The sequence below is a fragment of the Homalodisca vitripennis genome, chromosome 3 (genome assembly GCF_021130785.1).
Source record: "Homalodisca vitripennis isolate AUS2020 chromosome 3, UT_GWSS_2.1, whole genome shotgun sequence".
Taxonomy (NCBI): Eukaryota; Metazoa; Arthropoda; class Insecta; order Hemiptera; family Cicadellidae; genus Homalodisca; species Homalodisca vitripennis.
Window position 1 is genome coordinate 36,716,157 of NC_060209.1, and position 21,631 is coordinate 36,737,787.

The window sequence follows — 21,631 nt, forward strand, 5'->3', positions numbered from 1 at the left end:
TTCCATTTTGCCTGTAATTTTAAGAACCACTTCTGTACAAATATAATTAAATACTATTAATAACGTAAATATAAATATTATCTTCGTATAAAAAATAATACTTCACGAAAAAAAAAACTGGTTCCTATGACGAAGATGTCTTAAATGGAAAGAAATAGTTTTGTGTTTTCCTTAAATAAGATATAAATTACATTTTAAGTTCATTTATTTAGTGAGTAAACATTTTCAATTCAAGTGTTCCTACATCAGCGTGCAGTGTCTCCGTGGAAGCTCAATGACAAAGGACTTCAAGAACTATTCAGTCACAAAAAGGCATCTGAGCTCCATAAACCCTTTGTTGTAATCGTATTTCCTTCCAGCTGACGCACAATTGTTGTGCTTCCGCAATCTGGACCCGTTCTTTAATAACTGCTTCCTTTGTAGGGTTTTCATCTAAACGTTTGACTAAAATCTTCTAATCGTTTAAAATATAAGATGTGTTAAAATGCATTTACCTTTAATTATATCGTTTGGATTTTACCTACTATTCACTACGTGACAATTGTTTTGTCACGAGGAAGAAAACGAAATAAAATAAAAGTGGGAATACATACGAGCATATTTCGTGTCATAAATGTTACTCTTGAAAAGAATATCAAATTTCTTATACTAAACGACATGTTACTTTAGATATAAATTTCTTATATTTTACCGTTAAAATAAATATTTGTTGTTAAGAAAATATAAGACTGATAAAACAAATATAGTTAACTAAATTATCAAAATACTGCTGCATAGTAAAATAATTAAGATCAAAATACAAACATGTTAACATTAATATATTTAAGAAACAATAATAGCTAATCGTTTTACATAAAAAGTTTATCAGCAACATAAAATTGTAATAACTCTTTAATTTAAATTAAACAAACGGATTATTTAAAAGCAATATGTAGTTTAAGATATTTAAATTAAAAAATAAACTGCTAATGCATTACACAGGTACTAAAAGTATAATGGTAACTATTATTATTCCCATAAGTTAAATTTATAATTAAAAATTACTGTGTACATATAATTAGTCATTCAACACAAACATTAGTGTTTACCTTTGATATGAAATGAATACATTTAATAATCTTAAAAGGCTGTTTTCATAATAATAAAGTCTGTTACAGTTTAAGTATTAAGAAATTTTCCAAGATTGAAAATATATATTATTACTATTATTTTTTAGACAAAGATAGACGTAAGTGTCACTCAGGTCACTAATGGAACAGTTGGCCCACTGTGTTCCAGCCCATCTGTTTGTTAACTGGAGACTGTCTATGGCCTGTTTGCAAAATATTGAGAAGTTATTCCAGAATGCAGAGGAAGATTACTATGCAACTGTTACATTACCATTCCCAAGACAAGATAGAACAGTAAATTTCTCTCAGGTCACTAATAATTAGCCCACTCTGCTCCAGCCCAGCTGTATGCTAACTGTCTGTATACTGCCTGTTGCAAAGTATTGAGGAGTTTTCCAGTATGGAAATGAAGATTACTATGCAACTGTTACATTACTATTCCCAAGACAAGAGAGAACGGTAAGTCTTGCTCAGGTCACTAATGATTAGCCCACTCTGCTCTAGTTCGTCTGTATGCTAACTACTGCCTCTCGATTACTATTTAGATGGAAGCTTGCTTTCTGTAGACAGTTAACTTAAATAAATGTTTATTATACCAAAAAATACTACTATAACATCACTCATTCTTCAATTCTAATGAGTAATGCTAATAATGAGCTTAAGGTAAATTTGGAGATAGCTATTAACTAGGCCATCAGTTATTAAAAACACACTTTTACAATAATAACATGTGTCCAAAGAAATAAAATAATATTAAAAGATGTTAATTTACTAAATACAAACTTTAAATTTGTCCCATTGCTCCAAGACCCTTTAATGTTTGTAATAATTTATAATATTATTACATAATTTTTATTTATATTATATTTTTATTTTTAATTTCATTCTTTTCCTAAAATTAGTTTTTTGACACATAATAGATACAATAAACCAAAATATAATAAAAAGAAAAGTTTTTCTTAAAAGTACTTATCCAAAATCCACGTTATTGATAATAATATTATTAAGCCACCTCATAAATAATTATATTAAGCTTATCAGTACGTACATTTTATAATATGAAATAGGGTTTGGTTTAATTCTGATGGCTGTTTAAAAAAATGTTTTAACTGTTATTAGTATAGCAGTTTAAAACCTAATACATTACATAATATACATATATTTACATTATGTACATATAAAATAATATACATAATATACATATTCTGTTAGGTTTTCATATTTAGTTATAATAATGAATCAAATTTTACGCCTTAATATAGTCTTTTTACTAATAACCAGAATTGTATGTTATTTAGAAATGCTCTTTGCCCACCATTGTTCGATACCATTTTTATTATAAGCCATCTATATCCACTTATCCTTACACACACACACACACACACACACACACACACACACACACACACACACACACACACACACACACACACACACACACACACACACACACACACACCTGCATTCCAAATCTATAGTGGTCCGATTGTCACGTGGTATGAGGTGACTTCTGTCGACCAATCAGGCGTCCAGGCCGCCGGACAAGAAAAGGTCCCCAAGGCATCTCTCCAGATCTTCTAAAGACTCCGTCTCGCTAGGTTGTACGTCAACACCAGCTTTAACCAAGTTCGGGCCGTGCCCCCTTGTCTTGTCTCTTGTGAACCGTAAGCCGTTCTATGGCAATTAACAGTCCCCTTGCCGGACATTATTTGGTTAACGAGCCAAAAGTAACTTTGTCACAACGTTCGTGAGTGAACCGAAAGCAGTGTCAAGTGAAGGTGGAATCTTCATCCATCAACAAGGACTCCCCCTGCTCAACGTTCCTTGGAAGCAATCCAGGTCGAACTACAATCAACCCAACTTCATGTGTGTCGGGGTGTCAGACAATGGACGGTGCAAGGTAACAGTGTTTCATCATTCTTATCATGGTCCTTCGCAACTAAAGACAATTCTATTCTGAACAAAGATTGAAAATCCTCAACTAATTTGGACATTTTTGTAAATTTTAATAGAAAACGAAAATCATTTTAACACCTGTATTTTTGCTTTAATTGTGTGCCTTTTTTTCTAATACTATGTTTTGTGATCTCATTTCGTATTTTTATTTTTCCCATTCGACTAATAGTTATTCTTAGAAAATCAACGTATGGGCTCCACCTGCTCAGCTATCGAAGTATGAGTTTTAAAAATTTAGACATTTTACTGGTCCTTCGAATATAATTGCGGTCCGCCAAGCCGCATCTCCTAACATAATTTTGGGTCCTTCTGACCGGATCTAACATATTCAACATGTTCTTAAATATACAACAACAAGACAATTAAAACATACTAGAATGGAATTTTTAACATTCTTTTTATCTTTATAATACATCATACCTGTAGCAATGTAATACAATTATAGTAATACATTGGCATATATTTTGATAATTCCCTCCTTTATGTATTAAATATCTCTCATCTTTTGTACTGTATGAAACATGATGTTCTAAATATACTATCAGTAATTTTTAACCTAACATGTTTTTAGTTAATTGCCTTTTAAATTTTGATTTCATTCTCTTCTTATATAGATATTTTAAAAATATTTACTTTGGCAGACTTTGTATTTATGTAACATTCTGTTGTAATATTGCTCTTAGTATCTTATTTATTACTGAAAAGCTGAGACAGCCAAAGTGTCAAGAAATATCTCATCGTGGTGGAATTCTTTTAGAAAGTAATAAACTATCTCATACTAAACCTTTATTGACTGTAAGTAGCCTGTCATATTTTACAACTCAAAACATTATTTTATAGGTGCATACATAGTGAAATCCCCACTAAGTTTGTATAAAAATAAAAATAAATGAACTAAGACTATTGAATTGACAGCATGGTTTACCAGGAATTTAAGGAGAACAAACCAAGCATACTTCAAGTAATTGTTATGCTGGAGGGTTTCCTCACAAAGGGTAGATTGTACCTCTCTCGCTGAAACGGTTTACCTTCCTAGCCACTCCCTAACCACTGGCAATATAAATATCTGTCAGTAGATATTTACTTTCTAACTGTGATTTTGACTATATGTATGAGTTACTTTTTGTTTATATTTTATTTCTTATTAAACCCCGTAATATATAAAAAAATCTAAGGACAAATTTTCCTCTGATTATCACAAGATTCTAAATGAAATATTTATTGACTATGAACAACAATTAAACTCAGAAGTTTCACTGTGTTACTACGTTAAACAGCTAGATTTCTCTTTTGGAGTTTGTAATTACTTCTGTATTGTTGTATGTTTTATAGTAGTGAACCGATAATATTAAAGCAAGAAAACAAGATTAAAAAATCACATCCTGTGTTAGGGAAAAAGTAGCCACGATATAAAACGTGCATATCCATTGTGAATTGGAATAAAGGCTGTGAGACAGTTTGTGGGGGTGTGGACCCGATAGTAAAAAAAAAAAAACTTTATAGGATACCCCAATAACACTGTCTAATGTTTTCACATAATTTACGAGTACTTTTTAACTGTATTTTGAACTGGTGGGCTTCCTTGACATTGTGATATGGCATTTTAACAGTGGCTTTGGAAAAAACTGTGGCAGAGAAATGAACTGTAAAATGCCTCAACGATTCATTCTTTCCCTGGCTACAGCCAAAAAAACAAGTGTAACTCAAAACTTTAATAACTATTATTTTGCAATGTTGCATAAACTTAATAAGGATTTCCCCCTAATACCGGAAATAGATAGAACGTATGTAGGCCGTAATAGGTTTCTCAGTCCTACTTATGTGTGTATATTTTCTTCTTCAGGACAAGACAAACTCAACATGCCTCTGGAAATATTTTAGAAAAAAGTATGTTACAGAAGCCGATTTTACACGATTTTGACCAAAGTAGATTTTTAAGAACTAAATAATCGAACGTATATAGTATTATGATTGAGCCAATGTAGCAAGCTAAACTGTGACATTGTACAAATTATCTGAAGTAGGCATTTTTTTAGCACAGAAGGCTTCTCGGTCCTACTTAAGAATATATTTATTTCTTCGTCAGAACAACAAGGCTAACTCTAATATGGTACTGGAAATATCGTAGAACTGAAATATATGACAAGGAATGGATAAAGGTGCTTTTTGACCGAAGTAGATTTCCGAGATATGTGTAATGTGTTTTCTTCATCAGGATAAGGCAGACTCTCTGATGTATATATATATATATATATATATATATATATATATATATATATATATATATATATATATATATATATATATATACATTTCAAATTTTACGAAGATGGTCGCCAACTTTAAAATCTTTAATGGAACACCCACATTATTGATTAAACGTGCTTGAAGAGTTCATGCCACTGATGATGAAAACTTCCAGTCCACGTAGCTCCTGAACCATTACAGATATTGAAAAACTCTCAAAAGCAAAAATGTCTTATTTTTTTGAGTAGAATCTAAAAACAACATAAAAGTGTGTCATATCATATTACATCATAAGTGATTTTACTAAATAATATTAGGGCTTCGTTTTGGAAAATTGCGTGCGAAGCAACGGGTAACAGCTAGTGTGAAATAACAAATCTGGATTACATAGGATACCAATAAATAAGCTTTAATAATAAAATAAAATCAGTGCAATTATTTAATTTTAAACAGCTGTAAACTGATAACCAAAAAGTGTTATACTGAATTCGCTGCAATTACATTTATTATGTGTCCACATTTTACACATTAAATACTTGATCTACAAGTTCTCCTTTCGAGTCTTCTGAGTAAAATTCGTCACAAAAAATAGGCAGCATCCCCATCCATTGGATCTTGAACACCAATTTCGTGTTTAGTGCTAAATCTCCTGAATCTATAGATTTGACTTTGTTTGATTGTTCTGGAGACAGTGGTCCTAGCTCTAACTTTAGTTTATTAAATTTGTTTAACCCATTTTTAGGTTTTTAAACTTTAAGTTTGTCTTTCTCGGCTTTTTTTGTCCTTTTTCATAGCTTTCTACAACCGTATCTTGTAAGGTGAAGGCGTAGTCTAAGCTGCTTTTGCAAACATAGGTCCTTTCTTTATAATTATTTTACTGGAATATGACATATCTCACTCGGTGAAACCTTCGTCGCTTGCCCTGAACATGAAGTCATCCCTGAAGGACCAGTTTCAGCCAGGTTTTTAACGCTTGGTGTGGCAGTGGACTGTTAATATCAAGTACTTCTGCAATGAAGGTACCAAAATCAAGGTCTGTAAATACGTTCTGGTTGCAAGGATATATTCCGCTAACCTTAAACCCGTTCACAGCTATTTGTCCAGTTTGGAACATTTTAGGCTTTTGAAAATAACTCAGCTATTTTATAAGGACTGGGTGGTCTAGAACCTTCCAGTTTCTAATGTTCTCAATCTAGTAATGCTTAAATGATTCTATAAATGTTTTATCCAGCGGCTGCATTTTCTAATATGTGTGGGTTGACAAAATGAAAATTGTAATATGATTGTTTCTTGCAAGTCGACGATATCAATATACTTATTATGTGTGTTATTGCCATCCAGAATGAGCAGAAATATTTTTTCTGCTGTAGGTTTGACATTTTCGATGAAATAGTCAAATAATCAGTGAATAAATTATACTGTATCCATCCTGATAGATAGCATTTTACAGTGCTACCTATGGTAATTATATTGGATAGTAGAGTTTTGTATTCCATACAGCCACCCGAGTTATTGCGCATATTACCACCTTCGACATATTTAAAAGTGACACATTTGTTTGTTCTAAATAAAATTAATAACTATTTTACTTGTAGTTTAATATTATATCCTATCTATACACAGTCTAAAGGCAACGTCGTAATGACTAAATAAGCATAATAATTAGTATGATTAAAAAGTTTACAAAGACTTACCTTTTAAAGCTTTTAGAGGACGAACAACACAATGTTGCTTCCTACACACTGTATAAACAAGCTAATGCGTCAGCGGCACCATACCACAGCCTTTAAACAAACGATTGGCATACGTTGATACGTTTTCCGCCATAATGCGTTTGCTTGTTGATCATATATTAGGTTAACCCATATTGCAACCATAACCCATCATATCACCTTTGCCTCTGCGACCGTAACTTACAATGCCGGAGCTTGGTTGTATAAAGGAGGAACAGGTTAAACTAAAATCACTATTATATGATCTACGTTTTTAAAATAGAATAACGTAATTTATATACAGTAATTTTTTGATTCATAGTTACTTCAACTCATTAAGTTTTGATTCATTGTTAGAATAATCTATATTTGATGCTTAACAGCTGTATCCATGACTACGAAATATTTGGCAGAGTGCAGCATAATGATGCGCTAACATAACATTTTTTATGAAGAACATTTCTATCATTATACATGATTAGATTTTTCAGATAAGCAATGAGGATTCCATGTGGCCGATGTTAAGTAAATTGTAATATTAAATTATAAGGATATTGTTACATTGCGTATATTACAAACAACAGGAAGTTACTAATGTTACAATTAAATTTTAAAAGAGTTCAAAGTTTGACCTAATATAAGAAAGTAACGCAGACAAGAATTTTTTACTAAATTAATTAGACAATAATTTGTTTACACTTAATTATGTCAAATACACATTGAGATGGGAAAGTGTCTTTAAGTTACTTAAATAAGTCAAAAGAGTTATTGTTTTTTTTTTTTTTTTTTCATAAGCCTACATGCAGTTTTAAGCAAAATCTCGGGAGCAGATCCGGTCACAACGAGCCAGTTTCCGGTATACAACTGTGACATCACACTTTGTTAGTGTTCCAGTTTTTCTATTTCGTTTTTCTCAGTCACTAATTTAGAGAGTACTTATAACGTATCTTCGCTAGTTCTTTATACAACCCATTTATAAGCTACACACAAAATATTCAATGAGTTTTTAATAGGTTTAAAATAAAACCACGCAAAAATGATTTTATGACGCAAGAATTGTAATAATCCCTAGCCGTGTATTTATACCGAGAATCTAGAGTATGGCTCTAACAATTTTCTCAGTGAATGAATACAAACGTATTAGAGTCGATATAATTACTCGCTGGCAAATATAATTAATTTTGTGAGATATCATACCGAGAAATACCTGCAGGACAAGAAATTGTTCTATTAAAATAACTGCTTCTAGACGAAGAAAACTTCACTCAATAAACTAAGGCTATTTTTTTATTTATAACAACTATGATTAAATTAGTAAATATACAATCATTCAGTATCGATACTGTGCAACAATATTGTTAATAAAAGTACTTAAGATGTACCACTACTGGTAAATAGTACTTGCAATGGAAATTTATTGCAAACGAAGTTACAATTGCATTGAAAACTGAAGATTTAAATGAATAAATTTGTACAATGAAGGCTTCCGACTAGTATGATTGCTTTTAAAAATAAATGTATACGTCAATATCAGATGTTATATATTTTACAAAGAAATCGGGCTTAAGTTTCATTAAAAAATAGTAAGAAACGAAAATATTAGTTTATTAGATTTCTATCTCTGTTCAATTTACACAGGAAATCCATCAAAACTGATGAGATGAAGTGGAATTGTCTATTTTGGAGAATAAGTTTCTATGAAAATGCTGCTGAAGGGTGAGAAACATTGTTTGTTACGCTCCTTATAAAACTTTATTTTTAAAATCTGTAGACATATATATTTGTTTGAAACCACTACTTATTGAATGTAATATCATATCTCTCATTGAACCTTTTAAACTTTAATTATTTTGTAAATGACAATTATATGGAGCTTTTTATGGCCTACCTTACTATAACATTTCAAAATTTGCAGCATTCAAGCATGAATTATTTTAGGTCTAAACTTTTGTATACGTTGTATTACATTTACTTTAATTATCAGCAGTAATAGATCGTATACAGAGCAGCATCTAAATGTTCATTTATAATTGTCTACAATGACTTATTACACGAACACAAGGGATTAGTTTAGAACTTTAGTGCGAGTCATACATAGTAATATACTAGTCGAGAACACTGCTGGAGTGTAACGTAAATAAGGCAAATTTTATTTGAACGGGTTTAATACAAAATAAATGTTTGAACTACGGTGTACGTGAGTGCTTTAACTTACATCAGAAGCTCCCGTTGTATTAAACAATAATTAGAGAATTTCCATCCAATTTTGATGGTTTTATTATTATTCGCTTCATATATTTCATTCTTAATTAGAGATAACAAGTGCGTAGTAAATTAAAATGAGGTGAAATTATAAGTATACAAAATTCGTTATATATTTCCTAATATTGTGGTTGTACTTGCATCAGTTTTTAAACTCTGACCGCTAGATCGCATGAACAACATCGTTTTCTTTTGTCTACCGTTCCTGCGATAAGCAGCCAGCGGACCTATTCTTCCTCAACTCGTAAGTACCGTGAAACAATTAATAATAATAATTATCCTTCACTACTTCTTATGTTTTAACTCTCTCAATCCTCCTGAACCATAGATCTGACAACTAAACTCACTATTACATCAATCACAGGCAATAAAATATCATAATAAGCCTAAAGTTATTTGTATGCTTTATAACAATGTTTGTTTTCATTTTCACTAAAACTCATTAAAGTTTCATTCCATTCATTGTTTGGATGTACTGCATTGGATGCGTAATGACGGAATAATTTATCAATTTTTACAAAGAAATTGACTATCATTACAGAAAATTACATTTATTACGTGAGCAACTAAGTATTCCATATGACCCTCTTTAACTATACATTAACATTGCATTATAAGGACGTTGTTACATTACAAAGAATAAATACAACAGGAAATTATTAATGGCCTCAATTACCTATAGCTAACTGTTAATCAATAAAAGAAAACAGCGTAAACATTAATTTTTAATTAATGAATTAGAAAATAATTGTGTTACACTTTAAATAAAAAAATCAAATAGAAGAACAAATTCAAATTACTGATATGTGCTAAAAGTATCATTGCATTTGGATTAGTCTACATGTAGTGTAGAGCAAGCTCTTGGAGGCCAGATCCGGTCACAACGAGTCAGTTTCCGGTCCACATGTGTCACATCACACTACTATGATCGTGTAGTGTTCCATTTTTTTATTTCGTTTCTTTCAGTCACCATAGATTGTTGATATTAATTATGGCCTATCTTTGTTAGTTATCCCCTTCCATAAAAACCATTTTTATGCTGTAGATAAAATATTAAATGGGTTTTATAAAAGAGTAAAGAGTACAAGGTGATTATTTTCTAATTCGAACTCGTATAAAAACTACTACAAATAAAGTTTTCATTTACGAATGTGAGTTAAAATTTTGATTGTTTTGGTTGTGTAACTAATACAATCAACTTTATACCTTCAGGAAGTGGCACTTTTTGAATTATTCATGACTGGAGAAAACCATACTTTTTATAATCATATTTTTGGAAAACTACATATTGCTACTCTGTAAGAAAATTTATATTTGATAAGAAATGACCGTCTATTCCTCTTCCGCCGTTGCGTCGATTGATCAATGTATATAGTTTTTTTTATTTCTCTGTTTCTATATTTATAGATAGATAATAAATTAATAAGACGGTTAGACTATTTATTCTAACATGTCTAATTCCAATTAGGGTAGTGTTTGTATCCTGCCCAATCGGTTGAGCAAACAATACAAATCTTTATTGATTGAACTCCATTTGTCTTCTTGCCATTGCTGTTTTCACTCTTTTCATAGCAACAGAATGTAAAAACTTTTATATTTTTTGTAGTTTATAAGATGTATAGTACAATTTTACGCAAAAATAATGTTTTCTCATAACTAGCACATCAAAGTTCTCTGATGCCATGTCAGTGAAATAATCTTGAAAAATTTATTTACAATTATATTTTGATAAACAATTCATTTTCTAAATTCAATAAAAAGTCTTATTATATATATATATATTAAAATGGTTCTTTACCTTTAAATTGGTTAGGATAAAAAGGTTTTTATGTATAATTTTATAAATATAAATTTACAAGGAAAGTTGGTTTTGGAGGAATAGGCAATAGTCTGTGATATTCTTTATGGACAATAAACGTAGCGGTTATGGATATAAGGATCGGAATGATTTCTCTCCGTAAAGCTGCAGTTGGCAGGGACATTATTCTAGAAGAGCATATAACGACAGCTGTAGGGAGTTAATTTAAATGGAAGAAATCTTAAAGCCGACTCACTACTGATGTTGATTTTCTTCATTACTTTGCTAATTATTTGTTTTGGATGAACATGTTTGGTCGAATTTCCAAAAAAATCATTAAATCTTGTTGAATTTAATCTTTTGGTTGTTTTTAAATCTATTCCCAAATAGTATATACAATAGAGAATAACATTTGTTTCATTACATATGTATAATTTGAAAAGATTTGTAAAATATTAACCATGTCTTACTATTCTAATTTTACTTTTCACCACACAAATCGAGATTTTAACTACGGCAGAATGTGAAACAATATTGCCTGGAATCTCGTGACGTTTTTTCAGGTTATACGTAAAACTCGTGTTGTTATTTGATATAGCTATTGTTTATTTGATTTTATACTATTAGTTACCAGCTGCTTCACACCCAAATGTTTTAGGTACTGCAGGTACTAACAATTTGGCACTTCTAGTTCGAGTCGAATATATTTCGAACACAATGTTGAGTGAGCTTTGCGGCCACGATCAAGAAAATATATCAAATAGTTTATAGTTATTGCCATTGAAATTTACTTTTTTCCATAGTTGGATTTACCTTATTTCCCGATCTATAAAATATACATCAAAGATCAGGGAAACTTTTTTATGTCGAAAGAGAACTAAGATTGTTTTATATATCACTGTTTACATTGATGGTAAAAGTTAGATAGTAACTTAGACTTTTATATCTAATACTTAATATTTAATAAAACATATGCAGTTAAAAGTAAATAAACAATGGTACTACACATTTGTATCTTTATAAATCGAAAAGTATTTTTAATATTTTAAAACATTTAGAGCTGGAATTGGTACATTAGTTCAAAAGCACAGTGCAGGGAACTTTCATCTAGCATAGTTCTTGCCAACTGCTTCCGAGGGAATCTTCGGAGTCACATTCTAACAATCTTATGTTTTATACCATTTAGTGCGTACCTACCTAATCACTAAAGTCTACAATGGCGTTAAAAATGCTTACTCCTTAGAGAAATTACTTTCTAAAAATATTAATAAATTTAATATACTACTTTACACAACATTTAATTACATTTAGCATGCTCTTTCAATTATTATTTCCCAACTTTAGGTACAAAAAAGGGATTTTTCATTATTTTTTTACGAACAATGGGGCGTTGCTTGGGGGTTTTAGAAAGAAGAATAGGCCTATATTCATACTAGGGACTGTAAGAATGTCCATTTAAAATTTCAGTACAATCGGTTGAATAGTTTCTGGGTGAAAGCAAAACAAACAAACAAAGGCACTTCCATCTGACATTAATTCCGCTGAGAATTGAAGCTCACATCAAACGAAATATGCCACTGCATTCTCCTCTTATTCATACAAAAAAGTCTAGAACTACCTATTCATTTATGCTGGTACTTCAACTATTCATAATTATCTATTAATTAATTATAGATTAATTCTCAGACATTCCAGTTTTTTGATAATTTTTAATTAATTAATATTACAAACGTTTCAGCAGTAGGATTGAACTTTAACTTATTTGTTAAACTTATACTAATTTCAGAACATATACTCTTTTTAAAAGCCTGACAGGTTCCAAAAGTCGTGTGTCACTCTCAAAAACAAACTGCATGTTTCAAATATTATTTTTGGAAATACCTTGTATAACATTTAATTAGTAAAAATATATTTTATTCTGTACTTTTTCATTAATACTTTAACAGTTTAAAATATATATTAGAAGATAGGTAAAGAATTATGCCCTTATTATATATTTTGCATATTATATTATACTACGCAAGTAAATTATGGTCTACTAAGTAATCCCGTCTTTATAACGGAGTCTTCCATTCGAAATTTCTACTATTAGTGAAATTGCAATAACACTTTAAGACTATTTAAATCCTATTGTTTAATTAGTAAGCGATATCATAAAATTTATTATTATTGGCAGCCGTTTTGATTATGACAAGTGTCTTCCAAATCATTTGTCGCTTATCAATCGTACAAGAAGATGATGAGAAATTTCTCTGTGTACTGAAGATCAAGTGTTTTCATTTTCATATGCAATTACACCAAGTTGCAGCACTGGAAAATTTAATGTTTTGATTACTGGTTCAGTAGTGATTAATTATGTTCTCCAGTAGTCAATTAAAATACACTGGCATTCATCTTTAGCGATCTTTAAAATGAGAATTCAGTATGTCACAAAAATGTAACTGTGACCCATAATTCATTTGAAATGTTTATTGTCCTAATAAAAAATTAAATAAATAATGATACAAATATTACAAATTAGGTTTGAAAGGATTATTAGATTATTTATGACAGAAACTATGATACTTTATAAAGTGTACATGAAGATCGGTGATCGAAAGCTAATAAAATAAAGATATGTAATAAATGTAAACGATTAATATAATTTTATTTGAAAATATTCAGATAGAAACTATCAAATAGAGAATCCTCCTGAATATTTATTCATTCTTGTATAACCGCCTCATATAAAAAAGTAATTTAAAGTTTAACTGCCAAAGTGTGCAACAATCACAATTTCACTCAGGCTGTTAAACAATAAGAGATATCTGTACCGAAGAACATATTAGGAGCAACCGATTTTTCTACACTTAGAGTAGCTGAGGTTGGAAAAGTTGATTGCATGTGAATATTGGGATTCGCTCCAATTACCTTCCTTTTAATGCTGCATTAGAAGATAGCGATTTAAGGGGGGCTAAACGCAAAAAATTTTTAATTTTCATTTTATTGAATCTACTTTTCTTTCTAAAAAGAATGGTGCAAACAGTTTGAATTGTGACATTTCTAAGTATTTTTATTTTTATTTTTAAAATACCTTACATCTAGGTTTTTTCCCACGTATAGACAGAATTTATTGAATAATTCAATTGATCACGACACCTGATTAACTTCACTTATGATGATATATTTGCCTTTTATTCAGAGTATTTCAATTTTAAAACATACACATGTTGGCTAACCTGTCTAAAAACAGCTGTCTGCATGAGAATTAAATAAATGTTGCTGTTAATCAACAAGCAATATAGTTCTGGTGTTGTGAATTTGTGAAAATGGTTTTCAATTGCTATTTGATATTTTTATTTCTTTCTCAGAACGTACAATGCTTAGAATAAAAACATGGTGCAAGAAACGCAAGTTTACAGGAAACATGTATGTAAGAGAGGATGGTGAGAGAAAACCATCGATGTACACAGATGTTTTGAACCAAGTGTTATCTAATGCAGCGGAATAAATTATCAATTAAACAAGCTACTGCAGATGCAGTGGAAGAGAATGACGGGTCTAGAGAGACATTGCTATAGCCTATGATGGTACATGGCAAAAGAGAGGATTTGTTTCCAAAAATTCATGTTGCACAGTCACAAGTGTTGATACTGGCAAAGTATTGGACATAGAAGTAATGCCAAAGTACTCTACTGGATGCAACCACAACAAAACAGATACAACAATGGCTGCTCATGAACCACATTGCGTAAAGAATTATGAAGGTCCAAGTGGTGGAATAGAAACCGTCGCAGCAGTTGCGGTTTGCATGCGGTCTGAAACTACACGTGGAGTTAGATACGTAAAGTTTCTCGGAGATGGTGAATTCTAAGGCATACTCAGCAGTCATTGAAAGTAAACCATATGGAGAAACACAAGTAGAGAATCTTGATAGAGCGGCCCGAAAGATGACCAAAGAGTCCAAAAGTGCAAAAGAGAAGAAAGAAGCTTGCTGAATGTGAAGGCGGAGGTGATAAATACTGTCCAGGAGGTTTCTAACTCTTGTAGGTTACATTGTCATTGTATATAAAGGCTACCTTGGTTTGTTTTTTTGCGATTATCGAAAGTTTCATTTTTTCAACCTTTAGGTACCATTATCTTGGGAACCGTTCAAGATATCTCTTTGAAATTTTTAATCATCGTTCACTGAGACATAAAACAATTTCAAAGAACCAATCCAAAATATATATAAAAAATTGAAATAAATAAAAAATTAAATATCCCATTTTTTTATAATAAAAAAATTATTAAAAACGAAAAAATTTATAAAAGTTTTATTTTTTATGTTAATAATATAATTGGTTCATCATAGCTTGCCAAAGACCTCAGAAACACCCTCCAAAAACTTCAACATTTTATCTAAAATACAACCCGAGATAAGTGTACCTAAAATTGGGCTCTTTAACTTGGGCGACATAGGACCGTTTAGCCCCCCAGATTTGAGTTCTGAAGTCGTATTCGTCTAAAGGGTTTGAAAAACGACCGTGACGAAGAAGCTCAAATGCTTAACATCGTTTTTAAATCAAAAACAAATATAGTGTTGTCTAAATGAAGGCTTTCGATTAAATATGCTGCAGTAAGAGGAAGGTGAACTAGTGCTAAATCCAACAATCATAACATATTAATTAAGAGTAGTACAAATAACAGATTACAGAAACAATCATGAAATCGTTTTGAAAAATAAAATATTCTTCAAGAAGAAAATAAAGTAAAAAGTAGACTGTATTAGATTAATAAGAAAGCAATGATAATTTTACTAAAGAACTTAAGATTGAACATAATTAAAATGGAAGAAAAAATTAAATTTGTACTATTTTAGACTATAAATCTGAAGGTTGATATATTTCAGATCTATATTCATTATGTTTTATATTTATTGTAAGGAATATAATATTTTAAATTTGTTAAGTTAATGTACTAAAATAAAGGACGCGCAATCATTAATTATTGGTTTAATGTTATTATTTATTTAGTGTTGTCCAGATTTGAAATTTATTAACGAAAAGTAGAATTGTATTAAAATATAAAAGAGTAATTCAATACAATACGTGTACGCTATTGGTAACTTTAATTAAAATTTGTTTTTGTGCTGTACTTTGCAATATACATATATCTACAAATGATGGTTTCAGTGCTGGCAAAAATTACCTTGATTCACGCCCAAACGATACAAAATGTAGTATTTATTTCATTCTTAAACTAATGACCACGATTTTAACTTTAAATAATTTTAGATCTCAAGACCAAAACTACATTCAAAGTAAAGAAACTGCTATGGGTACACGGTTGCCTCCTTCTTACGCCAAAAAATTTATGGGACTATTTTTTAACTAGTTAAAGAATTTTGTAGCTAGTCAAAACTATAACCTCTAATTTGGTTCAGGTACATATATATGATATTTTATAATAGCGCAGCGTGGTATCAAAAAAACTTAACCACTTTCTTTTAATCTCAATTAATCTAGTATTTTAAAATTTACATGGTCTATCTCACCAGGTTCAGTAACAAACTTGGATACTGATGTATTTATTGAAAATCATAATTTGAAATAAAAAATTCATATCAAAGACAGCAAAAAAATTAAATATTTTCATTTTACCAGCTGCCACCCAATTAACATTAAAAACTGTATTTATGAGAGACTATAAAAAGGGCAAAAGATCCTTGTAACAAACAATTTGGCTGCCATAAATACATAAATATACGTCTAATGTACATTTTGAAAGGGAGTCTCCAAAACACTTTGTTCCTAAAAAATCAGAGTATCTAAAAACAATTCTAGTGCTATTAATCTTAATAAAACTAATACTTACTCAATATTTTCTCGGTCTTCATAAAATAAAAAAAATTCTAATGAATTCTTTTCCTATTTTAGAATCTTCCTCTGAAAATATAAATTAATTTTCTAAGCCCCCTAAAGTAATCTTTAAGAATCCTCAAAATTTACAAAACATTCTCTATAGACCGAAATTAAACTATAAAGGCAATGAAGAAAGTAATAACGCCAAATTTAACGTGTTCAGTCGTTGTAACAAGCCAAGATGCGGCATCTGTAAGAAGTTAATGAATTCTAAATATTTTAAAAGTGGTGCAAATGAAAAAGAATATCGTATTAAAGGTAACATTGATGACACTGCAAAAAACGTCATTTATCAAGTAACCTGTAAATTCTTTCCAAAACATTATATTCAAAACACTAACACTAACTTAAGAGTGAAAATTACCAATCATCTGTTTGACGTTGTTAATAAAAATTATGAGAGATCTTTATCTGCTCATGCGATTCAACATAATCAAAATAAATAAATTGCTTCGTATTAAAAAGAATTTATCGTTTATAGCCAAATCCGAACCAAAATAATAATCTGATAAATTTCAGAAATGTTTAAATTGCGCAACAATTAAATTTAAAATCAACTTACCAAATCAATTTATTCTCTTTTCGTGCATATTTAAGTTTTAGTTCTATGTAAACATTTAAAAATATTCTACATACAGCTGACTGAAATTTTATTGTTTATTTTATTTAATAGTAACTGGGATTTCTGTTTTGTTTAAACTTTGAACTACTTGGAAGAGTATATATGTGTGTGTGTGTGTGTATATATATATACGTCTAAAAGCAGTATGTACTTGCGGCATATATGCAAATTCATAGAAAAAGTACACTGAACAAAACATTCGCACACACTAGAGCAGGTGGATCAATCTGGAACCTCAAGTGTGTTTGCTTGATGGTTTGCTCTTAACTAAGATACGTGCATGTTATTCACGCATTGATTATGTTTTAATGTCTGTATATGCTGAACCAAAATAATCTCTACCTAAAATAATACTTTACGATTTGTTTAAATCTGAAGAAGAGGATGGAATAGAATCCTCGAACTTCGTGTTTAATTTATGTTAATTGGTTTGTCAAATTTCACTTTTTTGTACAAGTGCAATGCAAAATACTCTTCGTTTTTTAAATTTAAAATTTAAAAATATTTATAGTTTTTTTCATACCTTCTCGCATTTTTAATTCATTATTACATGGTTTAATATCACATATATTCCGAAAATTATCTAAAACGGTCAAAAGACTAAATATTGTTACTGCAAATAACTATATGACTTAAAAGTTTTCGGCCATTTCAAAATATAATAAACATACCTTTCTAAAACATAATACATCATTTTAATTAATAATATTATGTTGGTATTCATAATTTCTAACTTAAATTGATTGTTGCAACGATTAAACGTTACTCTTAACTAAAACTTTTCACAACTGCGTATGATTATTTTGTAGTTTATTGTCCTGAAAAAAGTTACATATTACGAGATAAAATTTTTGTTTACTTTTAGGAAGTAGTACAGATAATAAATTATATAAAGAACTATGTCATTAGAATAATTTGTAATTACATTTACCCATACAAACAGTGATGTTATGTTAACAAGTGCACCTTACTTTTAAAATTTTAAGGTTTTGAACGAGAAGTTTGTAGTGAGGAAGTTTGCAAGGAAAACTGTTAACAACGAAGTAGCCCTGAAAGAGTTGCTCTGGAGTGCAGCGTCAGCCCAAGTTAACTCAAGTTAGACATAGCTGACTAACTCTGTTACAGGTAAGAAACTTAGTTGGTTCAAGTTTTTATAGTACTCATGATCAAAATTAATACTTTTTTCCATACACAAGTTTTAATCCTAATTGCTTCGTAGCTATCTTCCTGAGCTTTACATTAAGTCTATACATTATATGTTAAATTCAAAAGGTAAAAATTATAACAGCCGGTTCATATGTCCAGTATATATATAATAAAGTATAAAAATTAAATTCTGCTAAAGTATATTCTATTTCAACACAATTCTACAACACATACTACAATTCTAAAATTAATACTAGTTTTAGACAAAATTCATTTAACTATATCATGTAAAACTAGATTTTGGGAACGTAAGTTACAGGTTGTGTATAATTGCAAATACTTAATGTTCAGTCAAACGGAAAAGAAACAGGATAGAAAAAAGTATTTTTTTGTTTTGTTTTTTACTGGAGTATATTTTGCTAAATAAGTTATCGAAACTAAAATAAGGCATAAATAACAAAATTTAAAACTAGATCGATTTTTTTGATTCAGGGAAGGTGTCTGGTCGTCTCCAAATATTTTATTTTTGACTAAGTAAATTTTCTCCTTTATGGTTTTGGATCACTTCACCAAATATATTTACTCAAACTTCTAGTGCTAGTCTTATCATTTATGCTCCATGTGTCAGAAGCGATTAGTCTAACAGGTGTTAGTCTCAAAACGTTTTATTATGAATATCAGTCTTTGTAACTAAAAGTAAACAGCACATTCATATGTGCATGTTGATATTTATGTATATAAATCATAAAAACAAATCTTTTGAAGATTTATGGAAAGACTCACTGCACAGAAAATTACTTTACCTTGAGGACACAGTTTCCAAGCGTTTATTTTATGCAATAAGTTTAAATTTTCTATACAGGAAAATTTTAAGACATGTAGATCACAAACAGTGCCTGCTCCTATATTTTATTATTGTATTAATATCGTTTTTCAAAGTAGCACAGCTTTGACAGATGAAATATATTTTTCTGTTATAATTATGCCACTATGGATAACAATATTACAACAAAAATGTACTAGAAAGCTTAAAACTTAACAATCAAAACAGAACCGTAGATGTCTGCTTTTTAAAAGCTAAGAAAGTAAAGACTGTATCATTTTAACAGGCGATACTAAGCCTAAAAAGACCTCTTTACCGCTTAACCTGGTAACCTACGGTTTAAAGGTGACTTCCAAATTACAACCAAAGGCCGCTTAGGCATGCCGCTTACTAGGACAAGATCGCTCAGATGTTACCCATCCAAGCAACAACCACGCTTGGCGTTGCTTATTCAGTTATCTCGCGATAGCGCCGTACCTGTTTTACTACGCTATTGGCAATCCAGTCCTCGTACCACCGCTGTCATGTTACTTTTGTACAAAACACGAGTTACGATACCAAAGGATGCGACGATATAGCTTTTCTCTGCAACAATCCATCTTCTTTAATGCGTGTGACGTGTGTTTTAATTGTACAGTGATATCGCTAGATTCATTCTCACCAATATTTTATGATAATGTTTTACCTTAAGGTACATCCTTGGTTCGCCCTTTCCCTCAGCATGCAGTAGCTCTTATAATGCTCCTTTGATGCATAAAATTCGGGGCGTCTTACAGCCAACAAACACATAATAGAGGTTTTCTACATAAAAGTTATACGGCCATACCATAATTATACGAAAAGAACATTGTTATATTCTTAAAAAAACTTGATGAAGGTTTTAACGAGATTATCTTAAAGTTGAATCTGTTTACGCAATCGTATAAGTAAATTTACTTAGATGGATTGAAAAAGGATACAATACCTTATCGAAAATATTCAGGCGATGAGAATAAGCAGAAGGTCAGCATTACCTTTTGTTTTATTTATTTTTTTTCTTTTATATGTATGGGTAAATTTCAGATATAACATTAATCGCAAAGCTTTGGTGAATTTGCCTCTTACTAAACGCTGTCCTAGTATGTTTAAGCATGGATGAGAGATGTTTGTCCCCTATCAAATACACTATAAGCATATTTTGTATTTCCCCTGTTAACTTATTTATATAATAATACCTATGGATTAATGGATTGGAGAGCAATACACTGTTTTAGTTATTTAGTTTATTACTAGCTGTAACCCATAGCTTCGCACAAATTTTAATTTTTTAAATTACAGAGACACCATGACGATATTGTTTTGAAATGGCATTTTTAGAATGTTTGTGCTCCTGAGATAAGTGATAGTGACTGAAAAATATCCCAACCTTTTTATCCATTTTGCATTTAAGTCTAATGATGGAGCTCTGTAGTCGGAGAGTGAAACTGGTTTTTGTAAGTACATTTGCATTTTCGTAATTTCTCTCCAATATTTCATAGTAGTTTATTGAATAGTTCTAATGAAATCAGTATCAGTTGAAATATTTTAGGCTAGTGTAGAGCCATTTTAGTATAAAGTAAGATTTAAGTTGTCATCCTTAGCTTTACATATCAGTTAACACACTTATGATGTAATAAATTATTGCATTTTCTGTACTTAATTTAAATCCTCATAAAACCCCAGACAAAGAAAAGCTTCTACATGTAACATGAAATTTGTACGGTGTAATTCAATTATACAGATGAAGAACAACATAAATTTACCATCACAAGTTTAAAAGGATATACATTATTATACTGTATTTTATTCGTGACTTTAATATGTGGGTACAACGCATTTACTATCTGCTGATTAAGTCGATAAATATAATGCATAATAGAATATTAAAGGAGTTTTTAATACTAGAGAGAGGTAGCTCGGATTGATTTTCGAAATGGGAATAGGCCAATATGTTACCCAGAGACTCTAAAAATATCCATGTAAAATTTCAGTTCTATGTTGTCCAGTAGATGCTACAATGTGACTGAGTAGCAGACATACTAATACACACAGAAAG